The following is an 18,707-nucleotide window of genomic DNA, read 5'->3' on the forward strand; positions in this document are numbered from 1 at the left end:
CGTCCAAATAAGGAAATACCACAATACCCTGTTCTCTGATTACAGACAGAAGGGCACCGAGAACCTTTGTAAAAATTCTTGGAGCTGTTGCTAGGCCAAACGGCAGAGCCACAAACTGGTAATGCTTGTCTAGGAAAGAGAATATCAGAAACTGATAGTGATCTGGATGAATCGGAATATGCAGATATGCATCCTGTAAATCTATTGTGGACATATAATGCCCTTGCTGAACAAAAGGCAGGATAGTCCTTATAGTTACCATTTTGAATGTTGGTATCCTTACATAACGATTCAAGATTTTTAGATCCAGAACTGGTCTGAAGGAATTGTCCTTCTTTGGTACAATGAAGAGATTTGAATAAAACCCCAGCCCCTGTTCCAGAACTGGAACTGGCATAATTACTCCAGCCAACTCTAGATCTGAATCACATTTCAGAAATGCTTGAGCCTTCGCTGGGTTTACTGGGACACGGGAAAGAAAAAATCTCTTTGCAGGAGGCCTTATCTTGAAGCCAATTCTGTACCCCTCTGAAACAATGTTCTGAATCCAAAGATTGTGAATGGAATTGAACCAAATTTCTTTGAAAAAACGTAATCTGCCCCCTACCAGCTGAGCTGGAATGAGGGCCGCACCTTCATGTGGACTTAGGAGCTGGCTTTGGTTTTCTAAAAGGCTTGGATTTATTCCAGACTGGAGATGGTTTCCAAACTGATACCGCTCCTGTGGATGAAGGATCAGGCTTTTGTTCCTTATTGTGACGAAAGGAACGAAAACGATTATTAGATCTAAATTTACCTTTAGATTTTTTATCTTGTGGTAAAAAAGTTCCTTTCCCTCCAGTAACAGTTGAGATAATAGAATCCAACTGAGAACCAAATAATTTATTACCCTGATAAGAAAGGGAAAGCAAAGTAGACTTAGAAGACATATCAGCATTCCAAGTTTTAAGCCATAAAGCTCTTCTAGCTAAAATAGCTAGAGACATATACCTGACATCAACTCTAATGATATCAAAGATGGCATCACAAATAAAATTATTAGCATGTTGAAGAAGATTAATAATGCTATGAGAATTATGATCTGTTATTTGTTGCGCTAAAGCTTCTAACCAAAAAGTTGAAGCTGAAGCAACATCCGCTAAAGATATAGCAGGTCTAAGAAGATTACCTGAACACAAGTAAGCTTTTCTTAGAAAGGATTCAATTTTCCTATCTAAAAGATCCTTAAAAGAAGTACTATCTGCCGTAGGAATAGTAGTACGCTTAGCAAGAGTAGAGACAGCCCCATCAACCTTAGAGATTTTGTCCCAAAACTCTAATCTGTCAGATGGCACAGGATATAATTGCTTAAAACGTTTAGTAGGAGTAAATGAATTACCCAAATTATTCCATTCCCTGGAAATTACTTCAGAAATAGCATCAGGGACAGGAAAAACTTCTGGAATAACTACAGGAGATTTAAAAAACCTTATTTAAACGTTTAGATTTAGTATCAAGAGGACCAGATTCCTCTATTTCTAATGCAATTAAGACTTCTTTAAGTAAAGAACGAATAAATTCCATTTTAAATAAATATGAAGATTTATCAGCATCAACCTCTGAGACAGAATCCTCTGAACCAGAAGAACCATTATCAGAATCAGAATGATGATGTTCGTTTAAAAATTCATCTGAAAAATGAGAAGTTTTAAAAGACTTTTTACATTTACTAGAAGGAGGAATAACAGACATAGCCTTCTTAATGGATTTAGAAACAAAATCTCTTATGTTATCAGGAACACTCTGAGTATTAGATGTTGACGGAACAGCAACAGGTAATGTAACATTACTAAAGGAAATATTATCTGCATTAACAAGTTTGTCATGACATTCAGTACAAACAACAGCTGGAGGAACAGATACCACAAGTTTACAGCAGATACACTTAACTTTGGTAGATCCAGCACCAGGCAGCGATTTTCCAGAAGTATCTTCTGACTCAGTGTCAATCTGGGACATCTTGCAATATGTAATAGAAAAAACAACATAAAAAGCAAAATTTATCAAATTCCTTAAATGACAATTTCAGGAATGGGAAAAAATGCCAGTGAACAAGCTTCTAGCAACCAGAAGCAATAAATAATGAGACTTAAATAACGCCCACATTATTTGGCGCCTAAATGCCTTTGGCGCCAAAAATGACGCCACATCCGGAACGCCGACACTTTTGGCGCAAAAAAAAAACTTCCTGCGACACGTATGACGCCGGAAATAGAAAAAAAATTTTGAGCCAAAAAAAGTCTGCGCCAAGAATGACGCAATAAAATGAAGCATTTTCAGCCCCTGCGAGCCTAACAGCCCACAGGGAAAAGTCAAATTTTATGGTAAGAAAAAATTGATTTATTCATATGCATTATCCCAAATATGAAACTGACTGTCTGAAATAAGGAACGTTGAACATCCTGAGTCAAGGCAAATAAATGTTTGAATACATATATTTAGAACTTTATATAAAAGTGCCCAACCATAGCTTAGAGTGTCACAGAAAATTAGACTTACTTACCCCAGGACACTCATCTACATGTAGTAGAAAGCCAAACCAGTACTGAAACGAGAATCAGCAGAGGTAATGGTATATATAAGAGTATATCGTCGATCTGAAAAGGGAGGTAAGAGATGAATCTCTACGACCGATAACAGAGAACCTATGAAATAGACCCCATAGAAGGAGATCATTGAATTCAAATAGGCAATAGTCTCCTCACATCCCTCTGACATTCACTGCACGCTGAGAGGAAAACCGGGCTCCAACCTGCTGCGGAGCGCATATCAACGTAGAATCTAGCACAAACTTACTTCACCACCTCCATAGGAGGCAAAGTTTGTAAAAACTGATTTGTGGGTGTGGTGAGGGGTGTATTTATAGGCATTTTGAGGTTTGGGAAACTTTGCCCCTCCTGGTAGGAATGTATATCCCATACGTCACTAGCTCATGGACTCTTGCTAATTACATGAAAGAAATAAGACTTACTTACCCCAGGACACTCATCTACATGTAGTAGAAAGCCAAACCAGTACTGAAACGAGAATCAGTAGAGGTAATGGTATATATAAGAGTATATCGTCGATCTGAAAAAGGGAGGTAAGAGATGAATCTCTACGACTGATAACAGAGAACCTATGAAATAGACCCCGTAGAAGGAGATCATTGAATTCAAATAGGCAATACTCTCTTCACATCCCTCTGACATTCACTGCACGCTGAGAGGAAAACCGGGCTCCAACCTGTTGCAGAGCGCATATCAACGTAGAATCTAGCACAAACTTACTTCACCACCTCCACAGGAGGCAAAGTTTGTAAAACTGATTTGTGGGTGTGGTGAGGGGTGTATTTATAGGCATTTTGAGGTTTGGGAAACTTTGCCCCTCCTGGTAGGAATGTATATCCCATACGTCACTAGCTCATGGACTCTTGCTAATTACATGAAAGAAATATCTGTACTGCTTCTTTGAAATCCTTTTTGCAAATGTTCCGCTTTTCCAAACCCACTCCATTGATATACTTTGCTGCATGCCAATCCGTTTACAGTACCTAGGTTTCAAAATGTCGGTACAAATTTGTTGTGCGCATGCGCAAGTTTGTGCAACGTCACCACAAACGTCAGCGCAAACGTCACTCGCTGGAAGACTGCCTGTAACAGACTAGACCCGCTCTATTGAATAATTTTTTTTTTTTACTAATGCGCAAGCGTCAATTGTAATTCCTCTGTGGGTAACGTCGGCTTCAATAGTTCCTATTGCGCATGCGCATTAGATCCACATTCAGACGCATGCGTATTGGGAGCGTATTGGGAACGTATTGGGAGCGTATTGGGAACGTATTGGGAACGTATTGGGAGCGTATTGGGAACGTATTGGGAGCGTATCGGTAGATAATGATATGCAATAAAAGGCAATGTCATTGGTTTCAGTATGTTGGACACGCAGTGCCGAAAATAGTGGGCGGGATTATGTGACGTCATCGGAGAATATAAATTATAACTTTTATAACGTTATGAAGCTTCGTTTTTTTAAAAATACAGGTCAGTAGGTTTGAATTAATGTTGATTAACTAAAATATGATATTTGATTTACTGAAAAATAACAACAGAAAGTAATCCTTTAATATAACAATGTTGGTTGTGCAAAGCTGGGTAATAAAGGTTTTATCTTTTTAAACAATAACAAGTGTAGTGTAGACTGTCCCTTTGCATGTTATTATTATTATTATTATTATACTTTATTTATGAAGCGCCATCATATTCCACAGCGCTGACCATGGATACAGATCATTTAAATAAAACAATAGTATAAAACTTCTAAGACTAAGACAGGACAAAATTTACAAACACATACAGGAGGAATTGAGGGCCCTATTCCCGTGGGAACTTACAATCTAGAAGGGTAGGAGGTTGGGAAACATGAGGTGAGGACTGCAAGATTGAGAAAGATGTTAATGCAGAGTTAGGGAAATGTTGTTAGGTAAGAGAAAATAATTTATTATTAAGTTAGGTGGTAGGCTTCTATGAAGAGAAAAGTCTTCAGAGAGCATTTAAAGGAAGAAAGATTTGGGCAAAGCCTGACAGCACGAGGTAGAGTTTTCCAGAGGGTAGGTGCTGCACGACAGAAGTCCTGCAATCTAGCATGAGAAGAGGTGATAGTCATGGATGCAAGGAGCAGGTCATTGTTGGATCTTAGTGGGCGGGCTGGAGTATACTTGTTGACTAGAGAGGATAGGTAGAGGGGAGCGGAGTTGGTGAGTGCTTTGTATGCAAGGGTGAGAATTTTGAATTTAATTCTTCTGTGTATGGGGAGCCAATGAAGGGACTCACAGAGAGGTGCAGCAGATACAGAGCGACGGGAAAGGTGGATCAGTCTGGCAGAGGCATTTAGGATGGATTGAAGAGGGGAGAGGTGGGCCAGTATGTAGGTTATTGCAGTAGTCAAGTCAGGAAATAACAAGGGAGTGGCTTATTTGCTTTGTGGTGTTAGGGCACAGAAAAGGTCGAATCTTGGAAATGTTGCGTAGATGGTTGCGGCAGGATGTAGAAAGCGATTGGATATGGGGGGTGAAGGATAGATTTGAGTCAAGTGTAACTCCGAGGCAGCGGACTTGGGGTGATGGGGAAATGGTGATGCCATCAACAGGGATAGAGAAGTCACAGGTTGGCGTAGAGCTTGAGGGGGGGATAAGAAGGAGCTCAGTCTTGGACATGTTAATCTTTAGGTGGTGAGAGGCCATCCAGAAAGAAATACCAGATAAGCAGTGGCTGACATGAGAAAGGACAGAGGGAGAGAGAGCAGGGGTGGAGAGGTAGTTCTGGGTGTCATCAGCATAGTGGTGATATTTGAAGCCATAACTGTTGATAAGTTTATCCAGCGAAGAAGTATAAATGGAGAAGAGTAGAGGACCCAGATCAGATCCTTGAGGTACTCCAACAGACAGAGGCATTAGAGAGGAGGAGTCATTGGCAAATGACACAGAAAAAGACCTGTGAGAAAGATAAGAGTGAAACCAGGAAAGAGCAGTGCCACAGAGGCCAAAAGAGCTAAGGGTCTGTAGGAGGAGGGGGTGGTCAACTGTGTCGAAGGCAGATGAGAGGTCAAGTAGGATGAGTATGGAGTAGTGGCCAATATTTTTAGCAGAGAGAAGATCGTTCGTAACCTTGGTAAGGGCAGTCTCAGTTGAATGTTTGGGGCGGAATCCGGATTGCAGTGGGTCAAGCAAGGGGTTGGCGGACAGGAAGTGGGTTAGGCGATTATAAACTAGTTTTTCAAAGAGTTTTGATGTTAGCGGGAGCAGTGATATTGGGCAGTAGCTATCAGGAGAATTAGGGTCAAGGGAGGGTTTTTTGAGTATGGGAGTGACTATTGCATGTTTGAAAGAAGATGGGAATGAGCCGGTAGAAAGAGATAGGTTGAAGATGTGGGTAAGAGCAGGAGTGAGGGTAGAAGATAGGGAGGGTATTAGATGGGAAGGTATAGGGTCGAGTGGGCAGGTAGTGAGGCGTGAGGAAGATAGCAAGGAAGAAACTTCATTCTCAGTGGCTGGATGGAGGATGCAGAGGGTGGCAGAGGGAGTGGCAGGGCCTGTTGATGGAGTATTGCAGGTTGGTGTTGGGATGCTGCTCCGGATAGAATTTGTTTTGTTTAAAAAGTAGTCTGCCAAGTCTTGAGCACTAAAGACAGATGAGGGGGGTGGAGCAGGAGGGTAGAGGAGAGAGTTAAAGGTGGAGAAGAGTCGTTTAGGGTTTGAGGAAAGAGTAGATATAAGGGAGGAGAAGTAGGTTTGCTTGGCTAAGTGAAGGGCACAAGTGTATGAATGAAGCTTAAACTTATAGTGTATGAAGTCAGGTTCAGAGTGAGTTTTCCTCCAGACACGCTCAGCAGTACGGGAGCATTTTTGCAAATAGCGTGTTTGCTGAGAGTGCCAGGGCTGCAACTGACAGCGTAATGTTTTGCGCAGCTGGGGAGGGGCAAGTGTGTCTAGTGCAGAGGAGAGAGTTTTGTTATAGTGGGATGTTGCGATATCAGGGCAGGTTATAGTGGAAGTGTGAGGGAGGAGATCTTGAATAGTATTTGAAAATTGGAGCGTATCCCCAGCATGCAGATTTCTACAGCTGCGGGGGCGGGATGGAGGAGTTGGTTTAGCTGTTGCATTAATATTATAGGTGACCAGGTGATGGTCTGAGATGGGAAAAGGGCGACAGGTGAGGTCAGATATAGAACAGAGGTAGGAAAATACCAGGTTGATGGAGTGTCCATCACAGTGGGTAGGGAATAGGGTGGATTGTGAGAGACCGAAGGAGGATGTAAGTGAAAGAGGTTTAGAGGCAGCAGGGGCAGATGGGTTGTCAATGGTAATGTTGAAGTCCCCAAGGATTATGGTTGGTATATTTGTAGAGAGAAAGTGAGGAAGCCTGGCGGGAAAGTTGTCAAGGAAATTGGAGGTAGGTCCGGGAGGGCGATAGATGACTGCCACTTTGAGAGAGAGAGGGGAGAATAGGCAAATACAGTGGACTTTAAAGGAAGAGAAGGATAGAGATGGGATTGGAGGTAGGTACTGATAAGTGCAAGAGGGGGAGAGCAGAATCCCAACACCACCGCCACGTTTATCACCTGGCCTAGGGGTATGGCTAAAGTGAAGACCACCATGTGTGAGAGCAGCAGTGGAAACTGTGTCGGAAGGAGATAGCCAGGTTTCGGTAATTGCTAAAAGGGTGAAAGAATTTGGAATAAACAGGTCATGAATGGTTGTAAGTTTATTGCAGACAGAGCGAGAGTTCCATAGCGCGCAAGTGAAAGGAGTGTGTGCATATGGGATGCATTTAATGGAGATGAGGTTATGTGTGTTGCTTTTATTAAAGTCACTATAAGGAATGCGTGATTGGGTAATGGTGGGAATGAGTGTGGGCCCAGGATTTGGAGAGATGTCACCTGATGCTAATAGCAGCAAGAAGGAAAGTAAGAGTAGGTGAGAATGAGATTTATAGTAGTGGGGACATTTCTGTGAGGTGGTGCAGTTTAGTGACATGGATTTTAAAATAGAAAGTAGTTCATGAGAGCTAAGGTAAGGAGAGGAAAGGAGAGAGGGGCCAATATAAACTGCCTGTTGTGAAGGGTAAGGTATGAGCATGCCTCTGGAGAAGACATGAGGCTGTTGTAAGGAAAAGTAGTTCTGAAAACATAGCTGAATTTCAAGTGCAATTTTTTTGTTTTAAATAGAAAATATTTAACTTGCCTCAAATCTTCTTCAAATCTTGTTCAATTCTTGACTAATTCTTAGCACTGCCACTTAAAGATGTCACTTAGATAGATGGCAGCTTAGAGATGGTGTTCTCTGCAAATGCTTTCCCTAAAGTTGATCTTAAATATATAGGGCTTCTGAAGACAGCTGAGTTAGATCAATTAACTAAGTGGAGACAGAGAGATGAGTAACACACAGGTGAGACAATTAAGAACTAAACTAGATCAAAGGGATAGATGCACATAAATCAAAATTGGGTGGGGATTAGTCAATTGATTAAGCTAAGTTAAAAAAATAGGAAATGCAAATGCTGGGGACAGGATGTGATCAGATACAGGCGTAGAAGGAAGTTTGGATAGGGGACATTCCATAGAATGTTATAAAGCAGTGTTAAAAAAGGTCCAGGAAGAAACAGCAGTTTGGATAGGGGACATACCATAGAATGTTATAAAGCAGTGTTAAAAAAGGTCCAGGAAGAAACAGCAGTTTGGATAGGGGACATACCATAGAATGTTATAAAGCAGTGTTAAAAAAGGTCCAGGAAGAAACAGCAGTTTGGATAGGGGACATACCTGAAAGTGAATGAAATAGCAGGGTTAGTTTAGGCTTGAATAAGTAGCATTCTGTCCTGTTTGTAGATCTTGAATAATTCTTAGCACTGCCACTTAAAGATGTCACTTAGAGAGATGGCAGCTTAGAGATGGTGTTCTCTGCAAATGTTAAACCCTGCATGTTACTACCACCTGATTACAATGGCACCACAATGGCAGTCTCCCAATTATATAAGTAAGGTTCTGTTGCTAAATATCTTATCTCAATATTTTAATTGGGAGAGGTGCTTTGCATCTGGAAATTAGAGATACAGGTTGTAGGGAAAAAAGAAACCCACAGAAAGGGTGCAATCTAGCACTCTTTTCCTGGACTGGTATAGGCAAAAGGATGGAAACTGTTAAGACATAACTTTTATTTAAATCTTAAAATCTGGGACCAAAAAACATTTATAAAAATTAAAAACATCAATAGAAAATATATTTGGCTAGATTACGAGTTTTGCGTTATGAGTAAAAAAGCAGCGTTAAGCCTCATAACGCTGCTTTTTTACTACCGCTGCTATTACGAGTCTTGTAGGTACAGCTGTCCCGCACACTTTTTTTGCCTTACTGCAAATCAACTTACGCAATTTGTGTATAGTCTTTTATCAATGGGACTTCCATTGCGCCGGTATTACAAGTTTTTTTTTAGGCCAAAAAGTGAGCGGTACAGCCTATCCCGCAAGATTCGTAATGCATTCTAAACTCAGTAGTTATGAGTTTTACACTACAAAGTCGTAGCATAAAACTCATAACTAAAGTGCTAAAAACATAATTTATGTAAGAACTTACCTAATAAATGTATTTCTTTCATATTAGCAAGAGTCCATGAGCTAGTGACGTATGGGATATACATTCCTACCAGGAGGGGCAAAGTTTCCCAAACCTCAAAATGCCTATAAATACACCCCTCACCACACCCACAATTCAGTTTAACGAATAGCCAAGAAGTGGGGTGATAAGAAAGGAGCGAAAGCATCAAAAATAAGGAATTGGAATAATTGTGCTTTATACAAAAAAATCATAACCACCACAAAAAGGGTGGGCCTCATGGACTCTTGCTAATATGAAAGAAATGAATTTATCAGGTAAGTTCTTACATAAATTATGTTTTCTTTCATGTAATTAGCAAGAGTCCATGAGCTAGTGACGTATGGGATAGTAAATACCCAAGATGTGGAACTTCCACGCAAGAGTCACTAGAGAGGGTGGGATAAAATAAAGACAGCCAATTCCGCTGAAAAATAATCCACAACCCAAAACAAAAGTTTTAATCTTAATAATGAAAAAAACTGAAATTATAAGCAGAAGAATCAAACTGAAACAGCTGCCTGAAGTACTTTTCTACCAAAAATTGCTTCAGAAGAAGAGAAAAAATGGTAGAATTTAGTAAAAGTATACAAAGAAGACCAAGTTGCTGCTTTGCAAATCTGATCAACAGAAGCTTCATTCCTAAACGCCCAGGAAGTAGAAACTGACCTAGTAGAATGAGCTGTAATCCTTTGAGGCGGAGATTTACCCGACTCTTCATAAGCAAGATGAATCAAAGACTTTAACCAAGACACCAAAGAAATGGCGGAGGCCTTCTGACCTTTCCTGGAACCAGAAAAGATAACAAAAAGACTAGAAGTCTTTCTAAAATCCTTAGTAGCTTCAACATAATATTTTAAAGCTCTTACTACATCCAAAGAATGTAAAGATCTCTCCTTTGAATTCTTAGGATTAGGACACAATGAAGGGACAACAATTTCTCTACTAATGTTAGAATTTACAACCTTAGGCAAAAATTTAAATGAAGTCCGCAACACCGCCTTATCCTGATGAAAAATCAGAAAAGGAGACTCACAAGAAAGAGCAGATAATTCAGAAACTCTTCTAGCAGAAGAGATGGCCAAAAGGAACAGAACTTTCCAAGAAAGAAATTTAATATCCAGAGAATGCATAGGTTCAAACGGAGGAGCTTGTAAAGCCCTCAGAACCAAATTAAGACTCCAAGGAGGAGAGATTGACTTAATAACAGGTTTGATACGAACCAAAGCCTGTACAAAACAATGAATATCAGGAAGATTAGCAATCTTTCTGTGAAAAAGAACAGAAAGAGCAGAGATTTGTCCTTTCAAGGAACTTGCAGACAAACCTTTATCCAAACCATCCTGAAGAAACTGTAAAATTCTAGGAATTCTAAAAGAATGCCAGGAAAATTTATGAGAAGAACACCAAGAAATGTAAGTCTTCCAGACTCGATAATAAATCTTCCTAGACACAGATTTACGAGCCTGTAACATAGTATTAATTACTGAGTCAGAGAAACCTCTATGACTAAGAATCAAGCGTTCAATTTCCATACCTTCAAATTTAATGATTTGAGATCCTGAAAAAAAAGGGCCTTGAGATAGAAGGTCTGGTCTTAACGGAAGAGTCCAAGGTTGGCAACTGGCCATCCGAATGAGATCCGCATACCAAAACCTGTGAGGCCATGCTGGAGCCACCAGCAGTACAAACGAACGTTCCATTAGAATTTTGGAAATCACTTTTGGAAGAAGAACTAGAGGCGGAAATATATAGGCAGGATGATAATTCCAAGGAAGCGACAACGCGTCCACTGCCTCCGTCTGAGGATCCCTGGATCTGGACAGATACCTGGGAAGTTTCTTGTTTAGATGAGAGGCCATCAGATCTATTTCTGGAAGTCCCCAGATTTGAACAATCTGAAGAAATACCTCTGGGTGAAGAGACCATTCACCCAGATGTAACGTCTGACGACTGAGATAATCCGCTTCCCAATTGTCTACACCTGGGATGTAAACCGCAGAGATTAGACAGGAGCTGGATTCCGCCCATAGAAGTATCCGAGATACTTCTTTCATAGCCTGAGGACTGTGAGTCCCACCTTGATGATTGACATATGCCACGGTTGTGACATTGTCTGTCTGAAAACAAATAAATGATTCTCTCTTCAGAAGAGGCCAGAACTGAAGAGCTCTGAAAATCACACGGAGTTCCAAAATGTTGATTGGTAATCTCGCCTCCTGAGATTCCCAAACCCCCTGCACTGTCAGAGATCCCCATACAGCTCCCCAACCTGTCAGACTCGCATCTGTTGAGATCACAGTCCAGGTTGGACGAACAAAAGAAGCCCCTTGAACTAAACGATGGTGATCTATCCACCACGTCAGAGAGTGTTGTACATTGGGATTTAAGGATATTAATTGTGATATCTTTGTATAATCCCTGCACCACTGGTTCAGCATACAAAGATGAAGAGGTCACATGTGAAAACGAGCAAAAGGGATCGCGTCCCATGCAGCAGTCATAAGACCTAGAATTTCCATGCACAAAGCTACCGAAGGGAATGATTGAGACTGAAGGTTTTGACAGGCTGAAACCAATTTCAGACGTCTCTTTTCTGTTAGAGACAAGGTCATGGACACTGAATCTATTTGAAAACCCAAAAAGGTTACCTTGTCTGAGGAATCAAGGAACTCTTTGGTAAATTGATCCTCCAACCATGTCTTTGAAGAAACGACACAAGTTGATTCGTATGAGATTCTACCGAGAACCTTTGAAAAGATCCTTGGAGCTGTTGCTAGGCCAAACGGAAGAGCCACAAACTGGTAATGCTTGTCTAGAAAAGAGAATCTCAGAAACTGATAATGAGCTGGATGAATTGGAATATGAAGGTATGCATCCTGTAAATCTATTGTAGACATATAATGCCCTTGCTGAACAAAAGGCAGAATAGTCCTTATAGTCACCATTTTGAATGTTGGTATCCTTACATAACGATTCAATATTTTTAGATCCAGAACTGGTCTGAAGGAATTCTCCTTCTTTGGTACAATGAATAGATTTGAGTAAAACCCCAGACCCCGTTCCAGAACTGGAACTGGCACAATTACCCCAGCCAACTCTAGATCTGAAACACATTTCAGAAACGCCTGAGCCTTCACTGGGTTTATTGGAATGCGAGAGAGAAAAAATCTTCTCGCAGGTGGCCTTACCTTGAAACCTATTCTGTACCCTTGTGAAACAATGTTCTGAATCCAAAGACTGTGAATCGAATTGATCCAAATATCTTTGAAAAATCGTAACCTGCCCCCTACCAGCTGTGCTGGAATGAGGGCCGCACCTTCATGTGGACTTGGGAGCTGGCTTTGACTTTCTAAAAGGCTTGGATTTATTCCAGACTGGAGAAGGCTTCCAAACGGAAACCGTTCCCTTAGGAGAAGGGTCAGACTTTTGTTCCTTATTTTGACGAAAGGAACGAAAACGATTAGCAGCCCTGTATTTACCTTTAGATTTTTTGTCCTGAGGCAAAAAAGATCCTTTCCCCCCAGTAACAGTTGAAATAATAGAATCCAACTGAGAACCAAACAATTTATTACCTTGGAAAGAAAGAGAAAGCAAAGTTGACTTAGAAGTCATATCTGCATTCCAAGTTTTAAGCCATAAAGCTCTTCTAGCTAAAATAGCTAAAGCCATATACCTGACATCAATTCTAATGATATCAAAGATGGCATCACAAATAAAGTTATTAGCATGTTGAAGAAGTTTAACAATGCTATGAGTATTATGGTCTGATACTTGTTGCGCTAAAGCCTCCAACCAAAAAGTGGAGGCAGCAGCAACATCAGCCAAAGAAATAGCAGGTCTAAGAAGATTACCTGAACATAAATAAGGTCTCCTTAGAAAGGATTCAAGTTTCCTATCTAAAGGATCCTTAAATTAAGTACTATCTGCCGTAGGAATAGTAGTACGTTTAGCAAGAGTAGAGATAGCCCCATCAACTTTAGGGATTTTGTCCCAAAACTCTAATCGATCAGATGGCACAGGGTACAGTTTCTTAAACCTTTGAGAAGGAGTAAATGAAGTACCCAGATTATTCCATTCCCTAGAAATTACTTCAGAAATAGCATCAGCGACAGGAAAAACATCTGGAATAACCATATGAGGTTTAAAAAACGAATTTAAACGCTTAGTAGATTTAGTATCAAGAGGACTAGACTCCTCCATCTAATGCGATTAACACTTCTTTAAGTAAAGAACGAATAAATTCCATCTTAAAAAAATATGAAGATTTATCAGTGTCAATATCTGAGATAGAATCTTCTGAACCAGATAGATCCTCATCAGAAACAGACAAGTCAGAATGATGACGGTCACTTAAAAATTCATCTGAAATATGAGAAGTTTTAAAAGACCTTTACGTTTACTGGAAGGAGGAATAATAGACAGAGCCTTCCTAATAGATTTAGAAACAAATTCTTTTACATTAACATGAACATCCTGAGCATTAGATGTTGAAGGAACAACAACAGGTAATGGATTATTACTAATGGAAATACTATCTGCATTAGCAAGCTTATCATGACATTCATCACAAACTACAGCCGGAGGAACAGTTACCACAAGTTTACAACAAATGCACTTAACTTTGGTAGAACCAGCATCAGGCAACGTCTTTCCAGAAGTAGATTCTGATCCAGGGTCCAGTTGAGATATCTTGCAATATGTAATAGAAAAAACAACATATAAAGCAAAATTATCAAATTCCTTAAATGACAGTTTCAGGAATGGGAAAAAATGCCAATGAACAAGCCTCTAGCAACCAGAAGCAATGAAAAATGAGACTGAAATAATGTGAAAAAAAGGTGGAGACAAGAATGACGCCCACATTTTTTGGCGCAAAAAATGACGCCCACATTATTGGCGCTAAGTACAACGCCTATATTTTTTGGTGCCAATTCTAATGATATCAAAGATGGCATCACAAATAAAGTTATTAGCATGTTGAAGAAGTTTAACAATGCTATGAGTATTATGGTCTGATACTTGTTGCGCTAAAGCCTCCAACCAAAAAGTGGAGGCAGCAGCAACATCAGCCAAAGAAATAGCAGGTCTAAGAAGATTACCTGAACATAAATAAGCTCTCCTTAGAAAGGATTCAAGTTTCCTATCTAAAGGATCCTTAAATTAAGTACTATCTGCCGTAGGAATAGTAGTACGTTTAGCAAGAGTAGAGATAGCCCCATCAACTTTAGGGATTTTGTCCCAAAACTCTAATCTATCAGATGGCACAGGGTACAGTTTCTTAAACCTTTGAGAAGGAGTAAATGAAGTACCCAGATTATTCCATTCCCTAGAAATTACTTCAGAAATAGCATCAGCGACAGGAAAAACATCTGGAATAACCATATGAGGTTTAAAAAACGAATTTAAACGCTTAGTAGATTTAGTATCAAGAGGACTAGACTCCTCCATCTAATGCGATTAACACTTCTTTAAGTAAAGAACGAATAAATTCCATCTTAAAAAAATATGAAGATTTATCAGTGTCAATATCTGAGATAGAATCTTCTGAACCAGATAGATCCTCATCAGAAACAGACAAGTCAGAATGATGACGGTCACTTAAAAATTCATCTGAAATATGAGAAGTTTTAAAAGACCTTTACGTTTACTGGAAGGAGGAATAATAGACAGAGCCTTCCTAATAGATTTAGAAACAAATTCTTTTACATTAACATGAACATCCTGAGCATTAGATGTTGAAGGAACAACAACAGGTAATGGATTATTACTAATGGAAATACTATCTGCATTAGCAAGCTTATCATGACATTCATCACAAACTACAGCCGGAGGAACAGTTACCACAAGTTTACAACAAATGCACTTAACTTTGGTAGAACCAGCATCAGGCAACGTCTTTCCAGAAGTAGATTCTGATCCAGGGTCCAGTTGAGATATCTTGCAATATGTAATAGAAAAAACAACATATAAAGCAAAATTATCAAATTCCTTAAATGACAGTTTCAGGAATGGGAAAAAATGCCAATGAACAAGCCTCTAGCAACCAGAAGCAATGAAAAATGAGACTGAAATAATGTGAAAAAAAGGTGGAGACAAGAATGACGCCCACATTTTTTGGCGCAAAAAATGACGCCCACATTATTGGCGCTAAGTACAACGCCTATATTTTTTGGTGCCAAGTAAGACGCCACATACGGTGACGCCGACAAAAATGACGCCCACATTTTTGGTGCAAAAAAATGTCTGAACACAAAAAAACGTCACAAAAATGACGCAACCACGAACAACTTCCGGCGTCAATTAGGGCGCCGGAAATGACAAAATCTTTGCGCCAAAAAAGTCAGCGCCAAAAATTACGCAATAAATTGAAGCATTTTCAGCCCCCGCGAGCCTAACAGCCCACAGGGAAAAAAGTAAATTGAAAAATTTTTTAAGGTAAGAAAAAATAATCCTTCATATGCATTATCCCAATAATGAAACTGACTGTCTGAAATAAGGAATACTGATTACCCTGAATCATGGCAAATATAAGTTTAAACACATATATTTAGAACTTTAAAAATAAAGTGCCCAACCATAGCTTTAGAGTGTCAAATAAAATAAGACTTACTTACCCCAAGACACTCATCTACATATAGTATATAGCCAAACCAGTACTGAAACGAGAATCAGTAGAGGTAATGGTATATTAGAGTATATCGTCCATCTGAAAAGGGAGGTAGTAGAAGAAATCTCTACGACCGATAACAAAGAACCTATGAAATAGATCTCGTAGAAGGAGACCATGGTATTCAAATAGGCAATACTCTCTTCACATCCCTCTGACATTCACTGCACTCTGAGAGGAAAACCGGGCTCCAGCCTGCTGCGAAGCGCATATCAACGAAGAATCTAGCACAAACTTACTTCACCACCTCCACGGGAGGCAAAGTTTGTAAAACTGAATTGTGGGTGTGGTGAGGGGTGTATTTATAGGCATTTTGAGGTTTGGGAAACTTTGCCCCTCCTGGTAGGAATGTATATCCCATACGTCACTAGCTCATGGACTCTTGCTAATTACATGAAAGAAAAGTACACTAACACCCATAAGCTACCTATTAACCCCCAAACCGAGTCCCTCCCGCATCGCAAACACTAAAATAAAATTATTAACCCCTAATCTGCCACTCCGGACATCGCCGCCACTAGAATAAACATATTAACCCCTAAACCGACGCACACCCGCCTCGCAAACACTAGTTAAATTTTATTAACCCCTAATCTGCTGTCCCTAACTTCACCACCACCTACCTACATTTATTAACCCCTAATCTGCTGCACCCAACGTCGCCGCCACTATATTATATTTATTAACCCCTAAACCTGTCTTATTCTAACACCCCCTAACTTAAATATAATTCAAATAAATCTAATTAAAACCTTCAATTAATAACTAAATAATTCCTATTTAAAACAATACTTACCTGTAAAATAAACCCTAAGCTAGCTACAATATAACTAATAGTTACATTGTAGCTAGCTTAGGGTTTATTTTTATTTCACAGGCAAGTTTGTATTTATTTTAACTAGGTAGACTAGTTAGTAAATAGTTATTAACTATTTAATAACTACCTAGCTAAAATAAATACAAATTTACCTGTAAAATAAAACCTAACCTAAGTTACACTAACACCTAACCTTATACTACAATTAAATAAATTACCTAAATTAAATACAATTAAATAAATGAAATACAATTACCTAAATTACAAAACAAAACACACTAAATTACACAAAATAAAAAACAAATTACAAGATATTTAAACTAATTACACCTAATCTAATAGCCCTATCAAATTAAAAAAAGCCCACCCAAAATAAAAAAAAACCCCTAGCCTAAACTAAACTACCAATAGCCCTTAAAAGGGCCTTTTGCGGGGCATTGCCCCAAAGAAATCAGCTCTTTTACCTGAAAAAAAAATACAAACAACCCCCCGAACAGTAAAACTCACCACACACACAACCCCCCAAATAAAACCCTAACTAAAAAAAACCTAAGCTCCCCATTGCCCTGAAAAGGGCATTTGGATCGGCATTGCCCTTAAAAGGGCATTTAGCTCTATTGCGGCCCAAAGCCATAACCTAAAAATAAAACCCACCCAATAAACCCTTAAAAAAAACCTAACACTAACCCCCTGAAGATCCACTTACAGTTTTGAAGATCCGACATCCATCCTCCATCCTCATCGAAGCGGCAAGAAGTCCTCAACGAAGCCGGGAGAAGTCTTCATCCAAGCTGGGAGAAGTGGTCCTCCAGACCGGCAGAAGTCTTCATCCAGACGGCATCTTCTATCTTCATCCATCCGGCACGGAGTGGGTCCATCTTCAAGAAATCCGGCGTGGAGCATCCTCTTCCAACGACAACTACCCGACGAATGAAGGTTCCTTTAAGTGACGTCATCCAAGATGGCGTCCCTTAGATTCCGATTGGCTGATAGAATTCAATCAGCCAATCGGAATTATGGTTGAAAAAATCCAGCCAATAGGATTGAACTTCAATCCTATTGGCTGATCCAATCAGCCAATAGGATTGAGCTCACATTATATTGGCCAATTGGAACAGCCAATAGAATGCAAGCTCAATCCTATTGGCTGATTGGATCAGCCAGTAGGATTGAAGTTCAATCCTATTGGCTAATTGCATCAACCAATAGGATTTTTTCAACCTTAATTCCAATTGGCTGATAGAATTATATCAGCCAATCGTAATCTAAGGGACGCCATTTTGGATGACATCACTTAAAGGAACCTTCATTCGTCGGGTAGTCGTTGTTGGAAGAGGATGCTCCGCGCCGGATGTCTTGAAGATGGACTCGCACAACACCAGATGGATGAAAATAGAAGATGCCGTCTGGATGAAGACTTCTGCCCGTCTGGAGAACTACTTCTCCTGGCTTCGATGAGGACTTCTCCCGGCTTCGTGGAAGATGGATATCGGATCTTCAAAACTGTAAGTGGATCTTCAGGGGGTTAGTGTTAGGTTTTTTTAAGGGTTTATTGGGTGGGCTTTATTTTTAGGTTAGGGTTTTGGGCCGCAATAGAGCTAAATGCCCTTTAAAGGGCAATGCCCATCCAAATGCCCTTTTCAGGGCAATGGGGATCTTAGGATTTTTTAGTTAGGGTTTTATTTGTCGGGGTTGATTGTGTGGGTGGTGGGTTTTACTGTTGGGGGTTGTTTGTATTTTTTTTCAGGTGAAAGAGCTGATTTCTTTGGGGCATTGCCCTGCAAAAGGCCCTTTTAAGGGCTATTGGTAGTTTAGTTTAGGCTAGGGGTTTTTTATTTTGGGGGGGCTTTTTTTAATTTGATAGGGCTATTAGATTACGTGTAATTAGTTTAAATATCTTGTAATTTGTTTTTTATTTTGTGTAATTTAGTGTTTGTATTTTTGTAATTTAGGTAATTGTATTTGATTTATTTAATTGTATTTAATTGTATTTAATTTAGGTAATTTATTTAATTGTAGTGTAGTGTTAGGTGTTAGTGTAACTCAGGTTAGGTT

This window comes from Bombina bombina, chromosome 6 (assembly GCF_027579735.1).
Source record: "Bombina bombina isolate aBomBom1 chromosome 6, aBomBom1.pri, whole genome shotgun sequence".
NCBI classification, from domain to species: domain Eukaryota; kingdom Metazoa; phylum Chordata; class Amphibia; order Anura; family Bombinatoridae; genus Bombina; species Bombina bombina.